The sequence below is a fragment of the Saimiri boliviensis genome, chromosome 6, assembly GCF_048565385.1.
Source record: "Saimiri boliviensis isolate mSaiBol1 chromosome 6, mSaiBol1.pri, whole genome shotgun sequence".
Lineage (NCBI taxonomy): Eukaryota > Metazoa > Chordata > Mammalia > Primates > Cebidae > Saimiri > Saimiri boliviensis.
In genome coordinates this window covers 77,769,201-77,796,269 of record NC_133454.1, presented here as the reverse complement: position 1 = coordinate 77,796,269, position 27,069 = coordinate 77,769,201, and the positions used below count along the sequence as shown (strand labels likewise).

The window sequence follows — 27,069 nt, the reverse complement described above, 5'->3', positions numbered from 1 at the left end:
CTCCACCTTGGACCCTGGAAAGGGTCTGGACTGTCATGTGCAAGCTCCCCACAGGCAGCTGGCCTGCAGCACCCTGTGCTGGGAAAAAGATGGTGTAAACGTTTTAAGATTTTTTTTTTTAATTACAACAGACAGAATGCATTAATTACTGACAAGACAACCTCTGATTACCTGAAAATGGCCAGAAAAGTCATGGGACTTACCCTAAATTTAATATAATTTTAGAGGGGAACACAGCCCTATAGAATAAATTTAAAGAGACTGTGGGAGGCAAAAACAAAGTTTGCTTTATGATTACATCTCATGAATCATGCCTATGCCTATTCAACTTAACAATTACACATGACTTCTCCCATTTAATCCTCAGAGCAACACAACAAGGTAGGTACTATTATTATCCCCATTTTACAGATGAAGCAACAAAAAGGTTATATATAATCTGCTGAAAGTCACACAGATAAAATTTAATTTCAGATTCAAATTCAGATTCAGGCAGATGAGCGTTGTAGAGCCCAGAGATAGACCTTTCTCCAGAGAAAACCAGATGATGAGCGCCTTAGCCCTTTGACTCATTAATTCCTGTTCTAGAAGACTAGCCAAAATGGAAAATGAAGTCAAAAGTTTATATACAAGGATACTGATGGAAACTTTATGGCTAATAGGGGAAATTGGCTGAGGGAGGATAAACAAAATGTCTACTAATTAGGACTCCATTAAGTAAGTAGTCAAATGTTCACAGGATGGATCATTAAGCAACCTTTATGGGGAATTTTTGTTTTTAAGAGAGAGGGTTGGCTGGGCATGGTGGCTCATGCCTGTCATCCCAGCACTTTGGGAGGCCAAGGTAAGCAGATCACATGAGGCCAGGAGTTCAAAAGCAGCCTGGGCAACATGATGAAACCCCGTCTCTACTAAAAATACAAAAATTAGCCGGGCACCTGTAATCCCAGATACTTGGGAGGCTGAGGCAGGAGAATCGCTTGAACCCGGAAGGCAGAGGTTGTAGTGAGTCAAGATTGTGCCACTGCACTCTAGTCAGGGTGACAGAGCAAGACTCCATCTCAAAGAGAGAGAGAGAGAGAGAGAGAGAGAGAGAGAGAGAGAGAGAGGTCTCACTCTTGTCACCCAGACTGGACTATTAGTGGTCCTATCGTAGCTCATGCAGCCTTGAACTCCTGGTCTCCTGTGATCCTCCTGCCTCAGCCTCTGGAGTAGCTGAGACTACAGATGTAAATTACCACACCTGGCTAATTTTTAAGTCCTTTGTAGAGATGAAGTCTTGCTGTGTCACCCAGGCTGGTCTTGGACTCCTCAGTCAAACAACCCTCCTGCCTCAGCCTCCCACAGCACTAGGATTATAGTTGTGAGCCATCGCACCCAGCCTTATAGAGAATTTTTAATGACAGAGTAACAGACTTATAAGATGGGATACAATATTTTAGGCAAGTATAATGCACTATAAAAAATCCCCACCAGCTGACATATATGTGGTCTCATACAGAGTTGCCTAGGGTGAGAGACACAGTCCAGGCGCTTCAGCTCTGCCGCCCCAGGGACCACATCCTCCATTCCAGGTGGCCCCTTCTTCCAGGTGCTCAGACCTCCTGTTAGCTCCAGCTTTGGCCCCTAAGACCTCTTAGTGACTCCTCAACAGCAAAGACAACATCCCCGCCCCCAAGGTTGGAGAAGACAGACAATAAACACACGCTATTAGTACAAATACAGTTTTGGTAAAAAAAAAAAAAAAAAAAAAAAAAAAAAAAAAAAAAAATTGTAATGCCTTACAGGTTGCCATATCCATAATCACCTAGTGTAATACAGTGTGTCACTAAGACAAGAGCCAAGTGGCTGCAGTTTACTGCCCGTGGGTGCCAGAAACACATGCAATTCTTAGCCTGGTTATTTATCTTGGAAGGGAGCAGAGGAAGAGCAGGAAGGATGCTGAACCGTGATACCCGCTCTGTACTCATTCTGAGGCATCTGCTGCGTGCTTCCTAGGCGGGGAGACCCAGGGCTGGAGGACAGCGTCCCTGACCGGGGAAGCTTTTGTCCCCAGGAAGTCCTCTTGCCCACTTGCCCATGGGGCATCTAAGCCCAGCTCTCTGGGGAGCAGAGGCTGAGATTATAAATAGAAAGAGTGGCTCTCAGGCTGAGCATTCAGGCCCCTGTACTCAGCCTCCAGGAGGGGTTTGTTTCACCAGCATTATTGGATTTGCAGATAGGCAACAAGGAATTAAGCTGATCAGGAAGAGAGGGAGAGAGCTCTCATTTATTCATAAACGCAGGATTTATCTAGCAGAGCCCTCTCCTTTGTCAAACAGAGAGCCATTTCCTTTATATCCTCCAGCAAAGAACATTTTATTTTGTAACCTTTTGGAAAAGCCTATGAGTTGGTGTTTTTGACCTGTTTTTCTCCCTGCTTTAAGAAAACCTGATTATTTAAAATGTGAACTGCATGTTAAATAATCCTATTCCGAATTCACAAACCAATCTCCCCAGCAAAAGGAATCAGTCCCCGAAATGCAATTTAAACTATTTGAAAAGTTTATCACTCCCAACACAGCAACCTTTTGCTCCATGAGCTTTCCCTTTTGCTGCTGCTGATTCTTAGAGATCAGACTCCAGAGCCACTGAAGAAGCGGAGTCCCAAAGGTCATTTATGGGATTGAAATCAAGCTGTGGGCTCAGTTTTCCAGACTCTGAAGTGGAGATAAAAGTTCCAAGACCTACAGAGGCAGCAGCTGTAGAGGAAAGAGCGCCAGTGCCAGGTTCCAATCCTGGCTAGGTTGCTAATGTCTTGCGTTACCTTAAATAAGGATGTCCCCCTCTCTGTGCTTCATGAAAGACTCCTCTCAGCCCTAAACTTTCTCTGATATTTTGACTCTTTACTGCAGGGCTGTTAGGGGACAAAAGAAGATGATTATAGTGTGCTCCACTCTGAAATAAGGTGAGAATTCTTGCTTTATTGTTTTTTGTGTTAGCATTCTCATATTTTGTATAAAACACAGCAGTGAAAACACACGAGACTTAGGGGAGCTGAATTCTTATCTTCTCTGTGCTGCTAACTCACTGGGTGGCCAGAGCCCATGCTGCCCAGGCTCGCCTCAGTTTCCTCATCTGTTTAGTGGAGGCAATGTACGCCTTGCCTACTGCACAGAGTGTGTGAGGCTGAACTGAGAAGGAGCATGAGCCTGTGAATGCCGTGCTGGAAGTCCAACGCACCATAGGGACGGGACAACATTTAGTATTTTGAGCTCCCACTCATTGAGCCCTCACACAGGGCCAGCACTGTGCTAAGCGCTCACTTGTATTATCTCATTGATTGCTGGCAGCTCCCCAAGGAGCTATTATGCAGAAGGAAGCAGAAGCACTGTGGGTGGTCACAGCAGCAAGGGTTTACTCAGCCTCACCAAGCCTGCGCCATGGGGCCTCTGCTGCCCGCCCGCCCGCCTGCCCGCCCACTGCAGATGAGGGCGAGAACAGGTGGTCCCACCACTGCTGCCCTGCCTGGGCTCTAGGAGGGAGGAAGCGGGAAAGGGAGAGGGCCCTTTCCCCCTCTGCCATCTCCAAGCTGAGCTCTGGCCTGGAGGAGGCAATGTGCAGACTCCTTCTAGGCCTCATCAAGTGAGATCATGCCCAGGGGTGGTGGGGCTGCGGGGCAGTGCCCGCCTCTGCCTCCTTCCACCTCTGTGTCCTTTGCATCGCTGTGTCTCTCTCCTGACCCCTGGTCTGATCACAGCCCACCTGCTCTTCATGTCTCTGTGTCTGCTTAGCTGTCACCACCCTCCCAACTGCTGCAGAGTGGCCCCTTCCTGTACCTCCCCCCACCCCAAGGAAGGCATGAGTGAAGCCCTGAGGACAGGGGCTCAGCAGAGCAGGACAAGGCCCTGGGATTCTGAGCTGGACACCTCAGGCCAGATGGCCCTGTCCCAGACCTTGCACTTGTGAGGATTTCTGGGGTCTCCCTGGATACAGGCAAGTTGGGCTGGCCCTCAGATGGATTTCAGAAGTCTCCCTTCCCCAGAGGGAGGGGCCTCGGGCCGCTGTGTGTTTCTCTAACTCAGGTCATCCTCTGCTCTGCCCCAGCCTCCCAACCCCTGCCCCGAACACGCCCCGGCTCTCTATATCCTGCTGCGGCTCCCCACATCCAAGCTCAGCCTGCCTGTTCTGCGCTGTGTCCCACTCCATCCTCTTGGCTCTGACAGACAACCAAAGCAGTTTAGTGAAGGACAGGAATCTCATACGAAACTTCCCTTGCCCCTTACAGGTGACCAGACATTTGCTGATGTTACACAGGCCCATGTTCTCACTTGATCTAAAAGTTCGTGTCTTGGGTGTCAGGAATCCTGGGTGGAGGTCTAGGTCCCCAGCCTCTTACATGACCATAGACAAGTGCCTCCCCAATTTTCTTGGCTTCAGTGTATCAGTGTATAAGATTTGATAAGGTCTGAGGCACCCAACATCACTGGAGTTCCATTATCAAGGGCCCCATCTGAAAATTTACATTGAAAGGATATACATTTCTCACTTCCCACTCCTACTGCCCTGGGAGAGCCGTGTAGAGAACACTCAGGCTAGTCTTACCACTACGAAAAAGGCATGATGAGCACAGACTCAGCCCTCACCCAGCCACACACACCCAGAAGACAGATGGCAGCACAGGATGCACTCCGTGAGTGGGTCTGAAGTCCCACCCTCCACTCCGTGAAAAAGAGTCAAGCCGATGAGTGCTTAGGAACACGCCCTGCCATGAACCACCTGTATGCCTTGGGCCGTCCTGGGGACTTAACAGTTAATATACGTAAACCACTTCAAACATGCAGTATGAGTTAGCTGTGGTTACATAATAATCTGCACCCCCCTCTCCCTCCGGCCCCCCTGCAGTCTGTTCTCACATGGCAGTGAGAGTGATTTTTTCATAATGCAGATCTATCCTTGCACCTGCTGCTTCAAATCCTTCACTGACTTTCCTTGCTCACAGACCAAAATTTTATTTTATTTTATTTTATTTTATTTATTTTTTTGAGATGGAGTTTCACTGTTGTTACCCAGGCTGGAGTGCAATGGCGCGATCTCGGCTCACCGCAACCTCCGCCTCCTGGGTTCAAGCAATTCTCCTGCTTCAGCGTCCCCCGAGTAGCTGGGACTACAGGCACGCGCCACCATGCCCAGCTAATTTTTTTTGTATTTTTAGTAGAGACAGGGTTTCACCATGTTGACCAGGATGGTCTCGATCTCTTGACCTCGTGATCTACCCACCTTGGCCTCCCAAAGTGCTGGGATTACAGGCGTGAGCTGCCGCGTCAGCCCCAAAATTTTAAAAAGTTCCTACAAAGCAATCAAGGTTCTGGTCTGTAGCTATACTGGTGTGCTTTTAGAGGAGCCAGGCCCTCCTCACCTTTGCAGACTGAGTCTGGAATCCACCTCCCATCAAGGGTGAGACTTGAAGTTCTGGTTCAATGGGGACAGCGGAGGCCCAACTACACGTATTTCTTTCAGGTTCCTGAGGGGGGCATTGATGAGCAGTTACTAGTCTGTGTTAGAAAGGAGGACTCGGCCGGGCGCGGTGGCTCAAGCCTGTAATCCCAGCACTTTGGGAGGCCGAGGCGGGTAGATCACGAGGTCGAGAGATCGAGACCATCCTGGTCAACATGGTGAAACCCCGTTTCTACTAAAAATACAAAAAATTAGCTGGGCATGGTGGCACGTGCCTGTAATCCCAGCTACTCAGGAGGCTGAGGCAGGAGAATTGCCTGAACCCAGGAGGCGGAGGTTGCGGTGAGCCGAGATCGCGCCATTGCACTCCAGCCTGGGTAACAAGAGCGAAACTCCGTCTCAAAAAAAAAAAAAAAAAGAAAGGAGGACTCATGGTTTATATTATTGCAAATAATCTACTGTACTGGACCTGAGAAAATGTAAGGGAATCAATAAGAAAACCCCAGAAACAGAAAGTTCAATAAAGTTGCCAGATAAAAAGATGGAAAAATAGCCAAGAACATTTCTATATAAGACAATAATCATTTGCAAAATGAAAATGAAAAAGATCTCATTTACAATGGCACAAGACTACATCTAAAAAGTTTTAAAATATTATCGATGAGACTGTTTTGTGATTCATACAAAGAAAATTATAAAATGTGATTGATACTTATAAAAAGAACCTGAAGAAATGGAGATTCCTAATATATTTCTATATAATAGGAAGACTATTTTAAAGACAGTAATTCTTCCTAAATGAGACTTCATTTAGTTCAAAGCAAAATTCCAAGGGGATTCTGAAACTTGATAATGTACAGAGATTTTTTTATGCTTCCCTGTGGTGATGGTTTAAGGAAAGGAGGGCGAGCCTCAAGATGGTTTGTGAACGTAGGTTCTGTGATAAGGAAGCCGACGTGGCCATGTGGACTTGCTGGCTAGTGCCAATCAGCAACACCACCTCCATCGTCCCGTGAGAGCATGCCCACATGGCGTGGGCATCCTGCCCCACATCCCAGGATTGCAGATGAGTTGGCAGCAGTGAGAGTTTGGGGTAGTCAGGACTCTGGTGCTACCACTACTCTCTTTTTTCTTTTTGCCTATTTCTCTCAATCAATGGCCATTTTTGGGAGAGCCATTTTTAGAGTCATAAGAGTGCCCAGTTTGACCAGGCGCAGTGGCTCACGCCTATAATCCCAGCACTTTGGGAGGCCAAGGTGGTCAGATCACAAGGGCAAGAGATCAAGACCATCATGGCTTACACAATGAAACCTGTCTCTACTAAAAATACAAAAAATTAGCTGGGCATGGTGGCACGCACCTGTAGTCCTAGTTACTTGGGAGGCTGAGGAGGAGAATCGCTTGAACCCGGGAGGCGGAAGTTGCAGTGAGCTGAGATCGCAGCACTGCACTCCAGCCTGGGCGACTGAGTGAGACTCTGCCTCCAAAAAAATAAAAAAGAGTGCCCAATTCAACTGACCTGTGTGGATGCCCAGGTTTAGAGCAGCCTGGGATCAGCTACTCAGGTGCCTCTAATTCCTCTAGATAACCCAGGTATAGATCAACTGGAAGGAAAAAAAAACAAAAAACAAAAACAAACAAAACAGGTAAGAAAAGCAAGACAATTCTGATAATGGCTAATGAGAGAAGCACCAATCTCATCAGATATGAAAATACACAGCTACAACAACTGAGTTTGGTGATGGACGGGAATCTCCTGTGACACTTTAGTGGAAGAAAAGAAGGAACCCAGAAATATACTCTTAAGTACTTAATTTCTCTACAGGAATGTAAATGTTAATTACACCCCCCAAAGAATACAAAGCATACTGAATTTAAAAATCAGAGTGCAAAATCATTATGACAAATGCGTAACATAAAGTGTCCTGTGGTTATCTGGAAGGGGACAAAGAGAGGTTCTGGAGCTACGAGACTGGGCTGAGTTTCAGCATAAGCAATTGTTGTTATTGTAGTAGGTGGTTTGTGTAGAGAAAAAGCAAAGAAAAGATGGAATGGTTCAGCACAGCAGAAAGTACCCTGGGCTGGAAGCCAGGGGTCTGAATTCTAACCACAACTCCTCCCTGCGGAATGGTCCTGAGCTAGGCCTTTCTCATTTCTGGGCCTGACTCCAGCATTTCAAAGATAAAGAATTAACACAGATGACCTGTAGCGGCCCTTCCTGCTCAGCCTTCTGGGATTCAACGATCATTCCCCGTGTGTGGTTTCTACAGCAGGGCTGGATGGGAGTGCAGAAAGAAACTCAGATCTTTCCTGCCCCAAATGGTGGAGCGACCTCATAGTCCGGCTCTGTTCATTTCAGTACTGAGGCTCGCACTGCACCCAGTCCCGTCAGTCACAGGGACCCAGAGATGACTAACACAGGGCACCGGCCTGTGAAGATCATGGGTTACTGGAGGACACAGATGGACACAGACAACAAACAATAATCCCAGGCAGTATGAAGTCAGCCCAGCCAGAGGTGAAGACCCGTGGGGCACAGCAGAGAGCACAGAGGAGTCTGGCAGACGACCAGGCAGGGCTTTGCAGCAGAGGCGGCCTTTAAGGCTGGGTATTAAAGGATACAGAGCTCGCTAAAGGTAGGTAGGGCAAGGGAGCCACAGGAGGAAGGAAAAGCATCTGGGTGGATGGCCTGCCTGGCTGTAACAAGGTCTAAGATAAGGTCTGAGGCACCCAACATCACTAGAGTTCCATTATCAAGGGCCCCATCTGAAAATTTACATGAAAAGGATATACATTTCTCACCTCCCACTCCCACTGCCCTGGGAGAGCCGTGTAGAGAACACTCAGGCTAGGCTTACCCCTACGAAAGCGGGGAATGAATAGCGGAAAAGGGTCTTGGAGAGGTTACATGGGACTGGGGAAGGTGGCCTGGAACAGGGCCAGGCTGTTTGTAACAGTGGGAAATCGCAGGGCTGCAGGTGGCATGGGGAAGTGGTCCTGCCTGTGAGGGAGGGGATCCTAGGCAGCCCTGGCAGCAGGATCTGTGGTGAAGCCAGAGGGAGGCAGAGATACCAGTGAGCAGCTATTCAATAGCCCAGGGCAGAGTGGCTGGCATGGAGGAGGAGCCTGGGGTGTATGGTACAGTTGAGGCAAGCCCCCGGGACCTGAGGCAGGACAGCACATCGGCAGGAAAAGCAGAACTGAGGCCAGACTGCCTGGGCTCTACTCCTGACTAGCTTTGTGACCTGGGGCTGTTTAACCATTTCCACCTCAGTTTTCTCATCTGCAAACAATTGGAATGCTTTTTAGGGACATCAAGGAGTCCATGATTTAATAAATAAAAGCTTTTAGCATGGTGCCTGCACTAAGTGCTCTGTTCGTGCTGGTGGTGACGAAGATAGAAGAGGCTGTTGGAGGGAGAGGGGTCTGGAACAGACTCCTCAGGGGACCCAGTGGGGATAGCAGGCTTGAGAGGAGGGTGAGCATGTGAGTTACTGTTCAGATGTGCCAGGTTTGAGTGTCCACAGGCCACCCCATTACAAGTGACTGGAAAGGTGCATCTGGAGCTTAGGGAGAGGACACGTGAGGAGATGGAAATTCAGGAGTCCTGAGCTTGGAAGGAGGCTGAGGCAGAAGCATTTGCCTATTTCTCTCAATCAATGGCTGTTTTTTCCATTTTCAGAGCCAGGAGTTAAGAGTGTCCAATTCGGCCGGGCACAGTGGCTCACGCCTATAATCCCAGCACCTCTACCACACGAAGCGGGAGGTGCGGACTCAGGGAGAGGAGCCCTGACAGCAAAGACTTGAGTGTGTGGCTGTGGAATCCAGAACAGAAGCTCCTGAGGACAAGGGTTTTCACTGTTTTACTCCCTGCTGTATCCCCAGTGCCTAGGACAGTGCCTGGAACAAAACAGGAGTTCGGTAAACATTTGTTGAGTGAATGCATGAGGAGACTTTTTCCCGTCATTCACTCTTAGCATTTTCTTAGGCACAAAATAATAACAGTAGCTAACATTTATTAAATGCGTACGCTGTGCCAGGTACCATGCCAAAAGCATGTATGGTCCAATTTAATCTTTATGGCAGCCTACAGAGAAGGTACTATTATTATTTCTGGTTTGTAGATCAGGAAGCAGGTCTCAAAAGGTAAAACAGCTGGCTGAGTTCACACAGCTGGTGAGGAGCAGAGCCAGGGGCCAAACCCAGGGCTGCAGGACTCCGCGTGGGTGCTCTCCTTGACCCTGACTCAGCAAGAAAGGAAACTGGGAACAACTCCTTGGCAACAACGCCCTGTGCCAGCTCCCACATGCTCAGAGCAGCCTCCCCTGGAGCCACTGCCTCCTCAGCCAATTCTGGGGTAACATGATTAGCCACCGCCCTAGCACCGACCACTACGCGCAACCCGTTTCATGTCTGACCAATCCCAGGCTGGACTCTGAGCTCACAGAGAGAAACCCTTCACAGTGGTATGACTCTGAGGGCAAGAGAAGTGTCTTCAACCACAGAATCCATGCTGTCATGTGTGTGTGGACCTCCTACTATGTGCCGGAATGGTGCTAGGGGCTTCCCATGCATATTACAAGGCCACACACAACTTATTTTTCAGATAAGGAAATTAAGGGTCAGACACTTGCTTGGATTTAACCCCTCCACTTCACCAAATTCATCACTACTCTTGGGTCAGATAAACCCAGAAGCAGAGCCGCTCTTCCAGCTCTTCCAGCTCTGCTCCTGGGCTTACCAGAGGGCATGCTGCCCCTTCCTTCACCCGCCGCCCCCATCTAGAGTGGAGGCCTATTTGGGCCCACTGACAAACTCAGCTCTGCTCTAGAAACTAAAAGAGGCTAATGGAAGGATCCTGACATTTGTCAACAACTATTCTTGCTGAGCACTGTCATGTATTATTTTCTCATTCAATCTTCTCAACCGCCCTGTAAGACAGGTATGACCACCCCCATTTTAGAGAAAAGAAAGCTGAGGCTCAGAGAGAACTGAGGTCACCCAGTAAGGTATATGTCTACCTGAATCTAAGATTCACACTTCTGCCACATGAAACTGTGCGACCCGCAGAGACCCTTCCCAAAGCAAATGAGAGCGAGGAGTTGTTAAGCCGAGTCCAGGTTTATTGGGGTTTGCGGGCAACTCGAGCGGGAGAGGGAAGAGCTGCACCAAATGGCTGAAGACATGGGTTTATATCGGGAAGGTGACGGAGTTTAGGCGGAGGTGTTAGCTGCTGGTTGGTGGAAGGGAGAGCAGAGGAGGGTTTTCTGCGTGCCAGAAGGGGATTGGTCACCTCTTGGCGGGCTTAGGTTTGAATTTTATTGACTGTCTTGTTTCTAGGCAGACTACTGCAACTGCCAAGGGGTGGGGGATGGGGGTTGGCTTTAGGTTTGGCAGGTTAAGGCTGAGCAGTGATTGGCCGCCCTGCGCTACCAGGCAGAATAGGGTCTGCAGGCGGACTCCAGGAAGTGAGGGACAAAATGGAGGACTGTGGGTTTTTCTACCAAACAGAAACCACTTCTTAACTATCACACTGCCACTGTGGAGCCTGGGGCACACACCATGTCTCTTCTGTCCATTACCACCTGACCCAGCACCATCAAAGCCCTGGTTCCATGGGCAGCCGGCCAGGAATGAGTGGGAAAGGGAGTGTGCTTCCTTCCCAAAGCCTGAAGGACCTTAGTGGGCCCGAGGCACCTGCTAGCCCAGCAACATGCATGCTTCCCCCTTAGCCTGATGGTCATGATCCTGGCTTGGCCTCTGCAGAGAGGGGCCCAGCCCAAGTCCAGGTGTTGTCTGGAATGATGATCCCCTGGCCAGCTTCCACCAGTTCTCCTCCAGGAGGCTGGGCCTTGTTATCTGTATTATACATTGGCTCTGTGTCCTCCCATCCCCTAGCGTCCTGCTTCCACATGGAGAGGCTCTTGGGACTCCAAGATCTCCTTTGGTTGCATAAATCACTCTTCTGCTCCATCCTACCATGAATATCCTTGAGTATCCATAACTACACATTTATTCCCAAGTTTGTGGAGTCCTTTGACACCGCAATTTAAATTGCTGACTTTAAACCCTATGCTAGCTCCTCCTGCCCCCCGCCCCCAGCCATGTCTGCCCTGATTTACTCTCCTCTGTCATCTGGCGTGTCTGCTCTGAGATCGCAGGATGCCCTGTCACCCTGCCTGCAACAGCCATGGCACCCGGTTTCCATCACTGGGTTTCATGCCCCTGAACCTCACTGTCTCTGCTTTGAGTTCCTGATATCACTGATAAGCCCCCTGTCATTATCTGCAGGCCACAGTCTTTGACCCCACTGAGGTCAATGTTCCCTAACACACTTTTTTTCCACAACTCCCCAAGCTTAGACCTCAGCCAAGACATGAGGGCCCGGACCTCAACGAATGTTACCGATCTTACCCAGGCAAGCCCCTCTAGCCACCAGCAGAGCCCTGGTTTTAAAGGCACTGGGTAAACTCTTGGTGCAGCTCCCGGTTGGTCATTAGGATCAGCACGCAGGTACACCACAAGCCCCAAATCTGGTTTATCCCCATGGCCACAGCCACAAGCATAACATGGTAATCCGTGTGCCCAGAAGGCCACCTCTGGGGTAAGAGGCGGTGCAGCCCGTCCTGTGGAGCTCAGGCATAGTCCACCAAGGTGGGGACAGGCGTGAGGCCATGGGTTCCCCTTCTCCCCTTCCTCTCAGTCTTCTCCCTGGGGTGAGTGGTGCTGTTTTAAAACCATATTCATCATTCAGCCTCAGGGCAGGGGCAACTATGGCCCTGAGGTGTGTGCTGGCCTATTGCTGGGAGACTGAGAACTGGGTAAGTCTGAAAACTCCGAGCTATCCATTTTCCAGTCCTGAGCCAGCTCTGACTCAGGACCGATCCTGCCATATCCCTGCAGGACAAATGATGCCCATCGAGTTCTCAAAGTCCCTCAGAGAATGTCCAATGTCACCAATCATTGCAACAACAGCATTAAAACAACCTGCTGTGCCACTCCTGACCAAAATCACAAAATGATGAAAAGGAAGTAAATGAAACAGCTACACATAAATAAAAATGATGAACCTTTATACTGGAGGGCTGTGGGGACACCAGTACATCATTGGTGTCACGGTAAATGGGCTCCATAGTTCTGGAGAACCATCTAGTAATATGTGACAAGAACTATAAAATTGTTCATGCCCTTTAACCTAGTAGTTACACTTGGGGAATGCTTCCCAGTAAAATACTAAGAAAGTAATTTGTACAGAGATATTCATAGCCATGATATTTATAATAGCAAGAAACTGGAAGGAGCCCAGAGGTTCAGCACTTGGGGATTGACTAAGCAAATTGGGTCGAGTGAACACTCCGGGATACTTTACAGCCAGGAGGTGTGGATGTGTGCAGTCTAGGCGAAATGAATGCGCATCCTTGGGCCGGCAAGATGGGAAACAGACTGAATCAGATGGCCTCTGACTCCAGCTTCAGCCACGGAAGCAAAGGTGCTGTCAGCTATTCATGCTGCCTTCATGTTAATTCAGTTACATCAGTAAGCTTCATGCCAATTATGAGGGTTTTAAAGGTCATTTATTTTCCTTTCTTTTTCTAAAGGTCATTTTGAATTAACTGAATTCTTTTTTAAGAAGACACTTAAAATGCTAACAAGGAACTCCAAGGAGGAGATTTCGTAACTGTCCTTGGGTGCGCTCCTCTCCCGGGAGTCCTTTCCTCGTGTCTACGCAGGAGGACCTGGGCTCACCCACGTGGCTGGATGGGGCTGGTGTGGCCTGGAGGCCCTGAGACAGCTGTGAGGATCCCTGGCCTCAGCAGCCCCAGACACTGTGATGGGGCAGTCCCTGGCCCTGATGCTCTGTCCCACCCCTTCCTGAGCCTTCCTCCCTCCGGGGACCACCCCGTACTCCATGCTTTCTCTCCTGTGCCTCAGGAAGAGGTTACTGAAGAGCATGTCGGCCTCTCCTTCCCATGAGAGTGTGCATGACCTGAACACCTTCTGAAGACAGCGTCTGAGTGTCTAAGGTGGCCCTGCAGGCAGGGCCTGGGCTTCCTGGCCCAGGGTGGGTGTCTCCCGAGAATAGTGGCTTCCTCTCCCACCTGCAGCCTGTGAGAATCACCTGGGAAGCTTTTTAAAATAAAGATTCCTGGGCCCTTTCCGTAGACTCCCTGTGGGTGGAGCCTGGGAATGTGCATTATTTTACATATTCCTGGGGGTTCTCATGATGCAAACCACTGTTCTAGAGCCTTTGATGCCTGAGAAAGAAGGTATGAGCCTGGCTTCTTGGGCTCCTGGGTTCAAAAGTCTCTTATCTTGAGCCAGCAGCCATGGTAGAAACTGCAACCCCTCATATGTACACACACACACACACACACACACACACACACACACACACACACACCCCTTCAGAGGAAGGCCCTGCCCAGTAGCCTACAGCATCGGGGAGGGCCCTCCACAGGCCCTAAGAGCGCCTGGCTCCCTAGAGGCCAAGAGCCAGCCTCCACCTCAGCCCAGTCATGGTGTCTCCCCGGGACTGCTGCCTCCCAAGCTGTCTGGGGTTCCCACGTCCTGTGGTAGCGTCTCCTGCTGCAGGAGCTCTTGGTCCCTGCCCATGGTCCCCGGTGGGGCAGTGGGGGCCTGTGGCCCGCCTGCCCAGGCCATACTTACGGAGTCATTTTATATAGCTGCGATCTCCTCTCAAACAGCGACCCTCCCCAGGCCCAGGGCCACACCCCGGCCACTGGCGTGGCCTGGGCAGACTCCGTCTCACCGCCCCCCGTCTCCAGGACACTCTTCAGCTTCACATTGGCGCTTGAGTCCCCCAGCCTGTTGTCAGGAAACACCGAGAGTCGTCACCCTGCCCCACCGACCACCCTGCCGAGTGAGAACCAGTGAGAATGGGCTGAAGCCTCTGTGGTCCTGGGGAACCGAGAACAGAGGGAGGAGGGCCGGGAGGATCTCCGGGGGCGGGGTCTGCTCCCACGGGTTTTGCAGCAGCTTTCTGAGCCCTTATCTGGGATGTCAAGGAGGTGACAGGGAGAGGGCCACTTCTCCCAAGCCCCTGTCCAAACTGTTCCTGAAGTAGCAAGAGAGCTGGGGGACCCTGGAGTTCCCCAGAAGCACTATCTCCAAGCCTGGGATCATGGGGCCCAGTGTGGCCTTATTTGGGGATCTGGGTCTCTCTGGGGGAAGGGACAGCAGCAGGGGTCAGATAACTTCCAGGGAATGCAAGGGTCCAGTGTGTGCAGGGACATAAGTTTGGGCTAAAGGGGCAGAGGGAGCTAGCACAATCTCTGTCCCCTCTGAGCTGACCACCCTCATTCTGCTCTTGCACCCCAGGATCCCAGGGCAACGGGTGCGCAAAGCTGCCCCTCTCCAACTCCTGGGTCCTGCTCTGAGGGAGGGGAGCCAGGCGTCTACTTCTCTGGGATATAGAGTCACACAGACTTGAAGGGCCCTTGTTTTCCCTGCAGAGGCACCAGCAGGGCATTTCTGCCCCATCCTGAGGCCAGCTCTCTCACCCTCCTCCCCACAGCACATGCCCCCACACCCTGGTCTAGGCCCATGCTTGCCTCAGTTTACTCAGAGTGCGCAGCTGTCAGCAAAGTTTGAGGGAAGCTCTGTGGGGCTGGAGGGAAGCCAGGACACTACCCGCTGAGTCCTCTCCCACACAGGTGGCATTGTTGCTGATGCCAGGCCCAAGCAAAGAGGAAATGTTCTGTGCCCTGTTAAGACTCTCTGCATTTGCAGAGACAATGGACAGAGAGCATCAGGGAGCCAGGAGGCCAACCTGTGGCTTCACCGCCAGCCTCACACCGCCCTTGCCCTCCGGCAGCGGAGAGGGGCCAGGATCACACAGGCCCCACCCTGGGGTACCCTGATGACTGGGGCTGGGCTGGGGAGGCGCTGGCCAGGAGGTGGGGGCACACGGAGCTGCATCCACTGCTGAAATCACCCGCAGCTGGGCAGAGCCGAGGCCTACATAAGTGTGGACATGACCGTGACTGCACTGTGTGGGAAGCAGGCACAGAGTTCACACAGTGCCTGTCATGATGATGCTTGGTTTTCTCGGCATGTGTTATTCCTCAGAGTCCATCAGCTTCTATGTTGGCAAGGATGCACAGACCCCAATTACGTACAACAGTGTGAGGGATCCTCTGGCCCAGTAGTTTTCGGCTGGAACACAGCCTTTCATGAAGAGGCTAACAGAAAACATAAAAGCAAGTGGCTATGGATGAAGCTGGAGACAGGGTGGGGCTAGAGTTCCATACTCTCAGCCTCTCTCTCCCCATCACCCTCAACTCCTGCTTCCTGGAGATGCTTCTGGGTGGCCCTGGGGCTCTAAATGTCATTTGAAAATCACTGCTATGGTCCAGTCTTATTTTCAGATGAAGAAGCTGAGGCTCAGAGCGGGTAGAGATCTGCCAAAGGTCACACAGCAAGTTGGTAGTAGAGCCAGGGCTGGAGCTAGAACTGAGGCCCCATGACTCCTAACCAGTGTGGCCTCCAGCTCCTAAGCCAGAGGCGGCCAGCAACCCCACCCATGGCTCTGACTGCCTCCAACCTTCTCCCACCCACTCTAGCTTTCCTGCATGGAGGGACCTGGAGTCTGAAACCACCCCTTCCAGAAACAAGGTCCAGAGAGGCCTGAGTTCTTGGCCCTTCAGGACTGGATCTGGATACTGTGACCACATTATCCACAGGTGACCTCTTCACTCCCTTGGCTTTCCCACCCAGCCATGGGGGCTCCCAAATCTACTTCCTGATGGCACCCCTGAGCCCCAAATGCCTCCGGCCCCCTCCAGAGGCACCCCTAACTCTCCAGGTTCGAAGCAGCTCACCTTACTCCAGACTTGCTCTTCCTCCTGTTTTCTGGCAATGGGCATGGTCCCACCATTCACTCAGTCATCACCCCAGAAACCCAGACGCCACTCTGACCTCTTCATCTAGCCTGCAGCTCCACCTGTGAAGCCCTCCTATCTGTCCCCTCCCCTGTCCCCAGTGCCTCTGCCTGGACTGAGGCCTCCCATGTCCCCGCCTCCTTCCGGTCTCCTTGCCTGCAGTTCTGCCTGCTCCAGGAACATCACACTTTGAAAAGTTAATCTGAACATGTCACTTGTCTGCTGGCAAGGCTCTTTCCACTGCCCCTCGTTCCAAAGGATACAAACCAAGGTTGTCCGTGAAGCGTGTGAGGCTGCAGGACCTGCCTCTGACCCCTCTCCTGCCTTGCTCTGCTGTCTCCCTTCCAGGCTGCCATTGCTCCAGCCACTCCTAAACTCCTGGCAGATCTCCCCACAGAACCTCTCATCTCCTGCCTTCGCACACACGCTCTTGTCTCCTCAGATCCAGGCTTTTCCAAGTGTGCCCTGGGGCACCTGCTTCACCATCCCCTAGCACACTGTAGACTCCTGGGCACCACCTGCCCAAACCTGACAAAAGAGAATCTCTGAATTTTCAACAGGAATCTGTGGATGCTGCACACTAAATGTTGAGAGGCACCATTGCACTGGGCAGCTCCTCTTGTCCCGGCCTCCCTCCTGCCTCAGCTGGGCAATTCCTTCCTTTTTGTCCCTGCCCTCTCCAGGGTGTGACTGACTGTGACTGGGTGTCTCCTCTGCTGTTTATGAGCTCCATACTGGCAGTGACCACATCTTGCTTCCTCTGACCCTGAGCCTGGTATAGAGAAGGGATCAATGAACGGTACCCCCAGGAGAGCCCCAGTGTCCCTGGCCAGGAGGTCACGCTGATCTGGTGAAAAGCCACAGCTTATCCAGAAACCTGAGACACTACTGCTCCCAGGGTCTCTGCAAGTTACGCCTGTCACTCCACCCCACGCCACCTCACCCCCGCACAGGAAGGAGACATGCTGGGACCATGCGTAATGGAGGCCCACGGGGTGTTAACAGTGACATTTAGCAACAAGCTCTCCAGAAAATGTTTGCATGCACAGACTCAACAAATTTATTATAAACTTTACTGACACAAAGAATGTATAGCACATAATTTACAAATACTAAGGAAATATCCAATATTCTTTTTTTTTTTTTTTTTTTTTTTTGAGACGGAGTTTCGCTCTTGTTACCCAGGCTGGAGTGCAATGGCACGATCTTGGCTCACTGCAACCTCTGCCTCCTGGGTTCAGGCAATTTTCCTGCCTCAGCCTCCTGAGTAGCTGGGACTACAGGCATGTGCCACCATGCCCAGCTAATCTTTTGTATTTTTAGTAGAGACGGGGTTTCAACATGTTGACCAGGATGGTCTCGATCTCTTGACCTTGTGATCCACCCGCCTCGGCCTCCCAAAGTGCTGGGATTACAGGTGTGAGCCACCGTGCCTGGCCATATCCAATATTCTTTACTGTAAATGCCATATAGCCAAATGATTGTCCCAGAAGTCAACCCATTCACTGAGTTTCGCGTAACTCTTTATCAGTAGCCAGCCTACAGCTGCAATGACAAATGAGTGTAGTTCCAACTTAATGTTGCTTGATATTTTCATTTATGTTAACAAGCAAGTTGAAAGTGAAACCACAAAGACTTCACTCCTTCACTGGTGGTCTGAGTGACTTCTGTGCAGAATAGGTTAATAGTTTGGGAATACTGGAAAAATATTTGTTTTCTGGCCAGGCACGGTGGCTCAAGCCTGTAATCCCAGCACTTTGGGAGGCCGAGGCGGGTGGATCACGAGGTCAAGAGATCGAGACCATCCTGGTCAACTTGGTGAAACCCCGTCTCTACTAAAAACACAAAAAATTAGCTGGGCATGGTGGCGCGTGCCTGTAATCCCAGCTACTCAGGAGGCTGAGGCAGGAGAATTGCCTGAACCCAGGAGGTGGAGGTTGCGGTGAGCCGAGATCGCGCCATTGCACTCCAGCCTGGGTAACAAGAGCGAAACTCCGTCTCAAAAAAAAAAAAAAAAAAAATACATACATATATATATATATATATATATATATATATATATATATATTTGTTTTCTGCTAGCCACAATGTAGCAGCTATAAACGTATCACACTTAAAATTTAATTTGTATTATTAATTTTTTTCCGTCACTTTCTTAGGTCTAGACTATCAACAAAATAAATCAGGTCTTAATGTGCAGCACCTGTTGACTTCCCTGCTCTAACCGCCATCCCAACAGCCCATCTGTGATGCAACTGAGCACAGAGGTGGGAGGAGATGCTTGGCAGTGCACGGTCACGTGGCAGTTCAGATACAACAGACAGGTGCAGGGAAAGGCAGTAAATTGAATAGGAAGTGGTGAGTTTTCAGTATATTACCTTTGTAAACATAATTTATTTAATATTAAATTTATACAGCTTCTTTTTTTGAGAGAGAGAGAGAGAAAGGGTCTTGCTCTGTAGCCCAGGCTGGAGTGCAGTGGTGTGATCTCGGCTCACTGCAGCCTCGATCTCCTAGGCTCAAGCGATCCTCCCACCTCAGCCTCCCAGTAGCTAGGATTACGGGTGTGCGCCACCGTGCCTGGCTAATTTTTGTATTATTTTTGTAGAGATGGGGGTCTCACCATGTTGCCCAGGCTGGCCTTGAACTCCTGGCCTCAAGCGATCCTCCTGCCTCAGCCTCCCAAAGTGCTGGTGTGGCCGGCCAGGTCTCACTAACACAGGCCTCCATAACAACTGTTTCAGTACTGACTGAGTGGTTAAGTTAAATATTAAAAGCTGATAGAACCAGTGCCCTTATACAAAGCCTGGAAGGTAACAAAAGCCCACCAAGAGTTTTGCCTAGGCCTTTCCTGGGCCTTAAAATGTGACAAAATAACGAAGGAATTCTTAACAGGATCTGTTTAAGATTAAACGAGTTTTACTGGGGGTCTGAAGAAACTCCCCAGGCCTCCACAAACAAGTTTATTGGGGGTCTGAAGGAACTCCCCAAGCCTCCACGGCTTAGCAGGAGACAAGATAAGGTAATCACCTGGCACCTGGACCCATTTAGATTAAGTGAATTTACTGAGGCTCCAGAAGAAGGTATGGAGGACTCAGATCTTAGTTATAGTTTGAAAGAAGTTACGTGAAGCAAACACAAGTTTTAATAGCCAAATCGATCAAGCAAAAAAAAAAAAAGAAGTTAATCACTTATGTCTTTAGATGAATGCACACTTAAACATATAGCCTAGAAGGTATATAAGCTCTGAAAGACTGTAATTTTGAGTTGGCCTGGCGATAATTTTCAGGCCTTCTCCCTGTAACTGGTCACAGAAACAAAAACTCACTTCTCTCCTGGTTCATCTGCATCTCGTTATTGGACCTTGAGAATAAGCAGCCTGGTCCTCGGTTTGGTCCAGGAACACCGGGATTACAGGCATGAGTCATGTGCCCGGCCAGTTCGATCCTTAATAACAGCTATGTTTAACAATGGGCTTAGAAACATTTCCCTTTATTGCACCACTGATTCTCATGGGCCGTTTGTGGGCCTGTTCCAGGACAGTCACCCTAAAGAACTGAATGGGACCCTCCCATTACTGCCGTTACCCAGAGGGCCTGTCCCCTCCTTAGCCCTCAGAGTCTAGCTTGTGAGCTGCCAGCGGTGGGATCCTGAGAGTCTAACAGACGCTGCTATGGGACCCTGCCAGCTTGTGTCCTCTCTGTGGGCTCCAGGTTCCTCAACTTTGAGGGGGAAAATGGTGCCTCCCAACATTTATGAGGTGTGGGGAGAATGAAGGGCTCACTTGCCCTTCCCCCACACACTGTAGTGCACTCCCATCGCTGCCCCCCACACCTTACCTGACACACACCATGCACTGATTCTGGGGACATGCCTGCATACCCCTCACCTTCCCAAATCACACCACGCACAATAACGTGTCACCCCATACACCACCCAGAGACAAGCTGACCTGTACACACATCACCTCAGACATGCCACAGACAGATTTTCCTCAGCTCTACCTCACACACAGCCCCACCTACATACCCAGCTACACCCCACGAAGGCTCACATGCACGTATGTACCTGAAACTCCTTTGTATACTTTGTACGCACATGTGCTGCACCACATACCTTCCCCCCACCCCCAGGCATTTCACACAGAAATGGAGGCCTCACCCTGCCCACTACACCCCACGGACACTCCAGACATCTCCCACCTCCCCCTGTCAGCACATTGGAGCATGCACACCACACACGTGCCCACCATTGATCTACACTTATTGGGGGTCTGAAGGAACTCCCCAAACCTCCATGGCTTAGCAGGAGACAAGATAAGGGTAGTCACTCCTGGTACCTAGACCCACTCATGCCACCCCCACGCAGAGCTCACACACTCGAGGCATTCCCATAGGGCCCTACATTCTAGGTCGGGAGACCCCTGCCAGCCCTCTGAGCCCATGCCCTGGATTAAGGAGCAAGGAGAGGTATCCCGGTAGCAAGAGGCGGGAAAGGTGGGGCGTACTTCCTTGGGTGACAGTTTGCTTCCCTGGAGATCAGACCCTGGCTTGACACACATATAGGTGTACACACAGATATGCCAGAACAGACATCCAGGCTGGAAGATGACATGGCATGCAGGTGAGGACATTTCTACAGGCTCACACATATGCATTCCAATTTATGGAAATGGGCATGGGCCCACAACTATTCCCTACTCCCATGCACACACACAAACACACACACACAAACACACACACACTCCAGCCCTTGCCCTTGCCAGGCCCAAAGAGGGGCATGTGGAAAGTCAGAGGATCACAAAAGAGTCAAACCCTTAAGAAGGGGCTGTAATCAAAGACACAGAAGAGACTGTACACATCTGAATCTTCCTATATTTCTAGACTAATAAATTAAAAATCTCAACATGATGGACTTTCTAGAAAATATAAATCTCTAAACTTAAAGGAAGTAGAAAAGTTGATTAGATTAATAGCCATGGAAGAAACCGGAAATATTCCTAAACAGCTCCAGAAAAGAAAGGTACCAGACCAAGATGAATTTTGGGACAAGTATTTCAAACTTTTGAAAACAGACAATTATGGAGGTAGAGGAATCACTCAGCAACACACAAAAAAAGATGAGATGCAACCAACTAATTTTGCAAGGTAATCAAACCCTGATGTAAAAATCTGACTCTCCAAAAACCTAAAACTCTGCTACTTCATAGCCTTACTTATTAAAAATATATTTAGCATTCTAAATAAAATATTAACAAATAAAACCTAGAAGTAAGTTGAATGAAAAATGTAACATGCACCATATAGAGCTCATTCCATTTCCAGAACTGGAAAGATGGTTTATATATGAGTAACACTATTTATATAATATATCACATTAATAAGCCTAATGAGAAATGTCATATGTTTTTAACAGATACCAAAAAGGTCTTGGATAAAAGTCAGCACTCATTTCTGGTTAAAAGAAATTTATCAGTAAACTAAGAACCAAAGTATAATTGACAGGATAAAGAATATAACTAAACCTTTTTTTTTTTTTTTTTTTTAAGATGGAGTCTTGCTCTGTCACCCATCCTGGAGTACAATGGCATGATCTCAGCTCACTGCAACCTCCGCCTCCCAATTCAAGCGATTTTCCCGCCTCAGCCTCATGAGTAGCTGGGATTACAGGCCCACACCACCACGCCTGGCTAATTATTATATTTTTAGTGGAGATGGGGTTTCACCATGTTGGTCAGGTTGGTCTCTAACTTCTGACCTAGTGATCTGCCTGCCTCAGCCTCCCAAAGTGCTGGGATTACAGGCATGAGCCACTGCACCCAGCCTAAACATTGTTTCATAAGTTCTAACCAATGTAATAATTAATTTTTTTACATAATTATTAGGAAAGATGACAAACTGATCATTATTTGCTTATCCAACTGTCTACCTAGCAAAATATAAGAAAAATAACTGAAAAACTATTAGAAGGCCAGGTGCGGTGGCTCAAGCCTGTAATCCCAGCACTTTGGGAGGCCGAGGCGGGTGGATCACGAGGTCAAGAGATTGAGACCATCCTGGTCAACATGGTGAAACCCCGTCTCTACTAAAAATACAAAACATTAACTGGGCATGGTGGTGCGTGCCTGTAATCCCAGCTACTCAGGAGGTTGAGGCAGGAGAATTGCCTGAACCCAGGAGGCGGAGGTTGCAGTGAGCCGAGATCGCGCCATTGCACTCCAGCCTGGGTAACAAGAGCGAAACTCCGTCTCAAAAAAAAAACAAAAAACTATTAGAACTAATGAATATGTCAGTGGCATTGATTAATACACAACTATTCATAAATGGTTTTTCTAAATATCAGAAACATCCAATTAAAAAAATATAATTTAAAAGGTCCTATTCACACAAGCAACAGAAAAAAAAAAACCTATCTAGGGAACCTTCATAAGAAATGTCTTGGACATATGTGAAAACAAACTACAATTCTATTCATAATAAAACAAACTATAAATTTTTACTTATATTAACATCCTTGATAAAAGGAGATGCATCCCCTGTTCCTGAAGGAAATTGCAATTTTGTCAAATAAATTGACAGGTGTGATCCCATTCTAATCACAAATGCAGAATATTTTTTCAACTGGACAAATTTATTCTAAAATTCATCTGGAAAAATAAGCCAGTTTTCCAAGTTAGCCAAGACAATGTTGTAACAGTAAGGGAATGAGGAGGCATTTGCCATGCCAGTTATCAAACTGTGCTACAAATCTGCACTAATTCATCTGTACTAGGAATCTGTACCAAAAACAGTTGTGTTGACGTGAGAAAGACCAATGGACCAACGTGGTACAGAAATAATTCCACGTCTATAGAGAAAATTGGTTTACAATAAAGATGCCCTTTCAAAACACTGAAGAAACATTGAATTATTTAGCAAGTGGCTCAGAGATCAACTTGCTATCCATTTGGGGCAAAGTAAATAAAGTTATATCTCTACTGGGGCAAATAAAGTTATATCCCTATTTTGTATCACATACAAAAACAAATAACAGAGGAGTAAAGATTTATCATAAAAAAGAAAACTAGGCCAGGTGCAGTGGCTCACGCCTGTAATCCCAACACTTTGGGAAGCTGAGGAAAGTGGATCACAAGGTCAAGAGTTCAAGACCAGCCTGGCCAACATGGTGAAACCCTATCTCTACTAAAAATACAAAAATTAGCTGGGTGTGATGGCGGGCACCTGTAATCCCAGCTAGTCAGGAGGCTGAGGCAGGAGAATCACTTGAACCCCGGAGGAAGAGGTTGCAGTGAGCCGAGATTGTATCACTGCACCCCAGCCTGGCAACAAGAGCGAGACTCCATCACAGAAAAAAAAGAAAAGGAAAGAAAACTATAAGTAGAAAATGTTAGAAAGTATTCTTCTAGGCCGGGCGCAGTGGCTCAAGACTGTAATCCCAGCACTTTGGGAGGCCGAGGCGGGTGGGTCACAAGGTCGAGAGATCGAGACCATCCCGGTCAACAAGGTGAAACCCCGTCTCTACTAAAAATACAGAAAGTTAGCTGGGCATGGTGGCGTGTGCCTGTAATCCCAGCTACTTAGGAGGCTGAGGCAGGAGAATTGCCTGAGCCCAGGAGGCGGAGGTTGCGGTGAGCCGAGATCGCGCCATTGCACTCCAGCCTGGGTAACAAGAGCGAAAACTCTGTCTCAAAAAAAAAAAAAAAAAGTATTCTTCTAGCCATGTGCAGGGAGTGGGGAGCTTTTCTATACATGTTCCTAAATCCAGAAACCATAAAAGTTTATTAGGTAAAAAATCACCATCTTCTATATGGCAAGAAGCTCTGTAACTGAAGTGAGTGCCACGCTGGCGAATATGCAGTGAGGGTGGCCCTTCAGATGCTGCTGGGGACAGAGTGGATTGACAGCCTTTCTGGAAAGAAATGTGATAATATGAACATATCAAAGAACTTTAAAGAGATTCATTCTTTTTGAGCCATTAATTTCATTTCTCTGAAGTATTCTAAGAAAACAATCATAAGAGTATAGAGGTTTATGTACGAATACATTCGTCATTGAGAATTTAGAAATTATGGAAATAACCAAAATAAAGGAATGATTAAATTTCAACGAATCCAAAGAGAGCTATTATATAGCCATTAAAAACAATATTTGTTCAATAATATTTAACAATATGGGAAAGTATGTTACATGAAAAACAGATGACAAAACCGTTTACACAAGTTCGTTTGGATACAGGCACACACAAACATCCACAATTGCCACTTGTGAACTAACTCATACTGTACATTTTTCTCATATAACACCCAAGATTCTTTTCAAAGTAGCACCTAAGAATTTAAGCCCTTTTTTTTTTTAATAACAAAGAGCAAAACACAAAACAAATAAAAAACGACTTCATTTTCAGCATCCACTCTGAGACGCTCCCAACCCCGCTCCCTGGGCTCCCCTCCCGACGGGTCCCAGTGGAACAACTAGTCCTGGGCATTAGATACTTGAAAGTTTCCTGTCTCACCTTGAGTTGAAGCTTTTCCTCTGTCCTGATGGTCCCACTGGTCTCTGTCTAGAGAATATGTGCACAACTGTCTCATGAGATCACATCCCCCAAAAGGATGCGATTTTATTGTGGAACCAGTAAAAGTTAACAGGTTGTTGAAAGCATAGGAAGAAAGAGCTAAGAGACAGGACAGCAGAAACACATTTTCTTTAAGGTCTTCTAGTTAGATGCTACTTATTATTACTATTACTATTATTATTATTTTTTGAGATGGAGTCTCGCTCTGTTGCCCAGGCTGGAGTGCAGTGGTGCGATTTCAGCTCACTGTAACCTCCGCCTCCTGAGTTCAAGTGATTCTCCTGCCTCAGCCTCTCAAGTAGCTGGGATTACAGGCATGCGCCACCATGCCCAACTATTTTTTTTTTTTTGTATTTTTAGTAAAGTCGGGGTTTCACCATGTTAGCCAGGATGGTCTGGATCTCTAGATCTAGTGATCCACCCACCTCAGCCTTCCAAAGTGCCAGGATTACAAGCATGAGCCACTACTCCCGGCCTGATGCTACTTATTTATAAGATGATAGACTTCTTTGAAGGGAAAAATGAAATAGTACTTTAACCAGGACATTTTATTTATGGAAAGTTTTTCGGCCTTATTTACTTTTTAAAAAAATGAATTAAGGGTTACCAAGAATGGGTGCATAAGTAAAAGATTAAAAAGCAGTACATGAATGAAAAGATGCTCAATGTCATTATTCACCAGGAAAATGTAAAGTGAAACCACAAGACCATACATAACACACTCTCCAGAACAGCTAAAATGAAAAGATAGAGGAGACCAAGTGTTGGTGAGGATATGGGACAACTGGATTCATATTTTGCTGGTGAAAGTTACTGGTACAACTATTTTGGAAAACTTTGGCAGCATCCACTAGAATGGAACATAGATTCAGCAATTCCACTCCTAGGGACATACCCCATGGAAACACATACAACATATGCACCAAAAGATATGTACAAGAATTTTCATAGCAGCACTATTCGTAATTGCCAAATACTTTAAACTTCCCAAATGCCCAACAACAATAGAATGCGTATACAAACTGCAACAGTCACACAATGGAATACTATACAGCAATAAATAAACTACTGTATAACTACATGCCTGACATACATGTACCTTGCAAATTAATATTTAACAAAATAAACCAGACTCGGAGAGTAGATCATAAATTATCCCACTTATACAAATATCAAACACAGTCAAAATTAATCTATGATGTGAAGAGTCAGGATCACTGCTTTGGGAGGGTGCATTTATCAGAAGAGGGCTCAACATGGGCTTCTAGGGTGCAAGCAATGTGTTTCTTGGTCTGGGTAGTGTTAAAATGACTGTCTTCAGCTGCGCAAATTCATCATAAGCTGTCCACTTATAATTTGTTGATTTCCATGTATACTATATGTACTTCAATCAAAAGTTTAAAGATGAAAATCAAAATGTCAACAGGAATTACCTCTGGGTGTTGGGACCATAAGTCATATTATTTTTCTTCCTTATATTGTTTTATATATTCTGAATTTACTATAACGAATATGCAGTTTTTAAAAAATTAATGTGATGCACACACACACATCACATGGTTCTAAAAGGTGCTGTGAAGGTGGCCTGGGCAAGAAGCCACTACTTCTTTTCCCAAGGAATATCCATTGTCTCTTTCCTGGGCCTCAGCCAGTGGTTCTCAAATCTGCCTGGACATCAGAATCACCTGGAGAGCTATTTAAAATTCAGATTCTTGGGCCCTACTCCCAGTGACTCTTATTTAGTTGGTCTAGGATGACCTCCAATATGCCACCCTTTGAGTTCTAAAATACCAGGACTACACACCACAGGGTCTGAGCTGTGGAAGCCTCAGCTCTCCCTGCTGGATAGGAGTTGGGAAAACCTGCTTGGGGCACTGAAAGTCCCCCTTGGGTTGGGCTGTGAAATGAAGACTATGCCATAGGGTTTGGCAGCTTCCTAGAAGGGCAAGAATTTGGAAAGCCCAAGGTAGCCTATGCTTTGGGCAGACTAGAGAAGAGAGAGAATGACAGAGTGGGTAAGAGCACAAATATGGAGTCAAAGAGACTTGGGTTCAAATCCTGCTCTGCAGGAAGCTCTCTGTCTTTGAGGTTAACTCTGAGCCTTAGCTATACCTTGGGAATTCACAGGGATTCTCTTATCTCTTTGATAGAATTATGAATA

At 47.9% G+C, this 27,069-nt stretch overlaps 1 protein-coding gene across 2 annotated transcripts in view; it reads right to left on the bottom strand.

The window, feature by feature from the left end:
* TUB (TUB bipartite transcription factor) overlaps positions 1-27,069 on the bottom strand; it is a 90,714-nt gene that overhangs the window by 32,218 nt on the left and 31,427 nt on the right. The gene's annotated exons all lie outside the window — the stretch shown is intronic.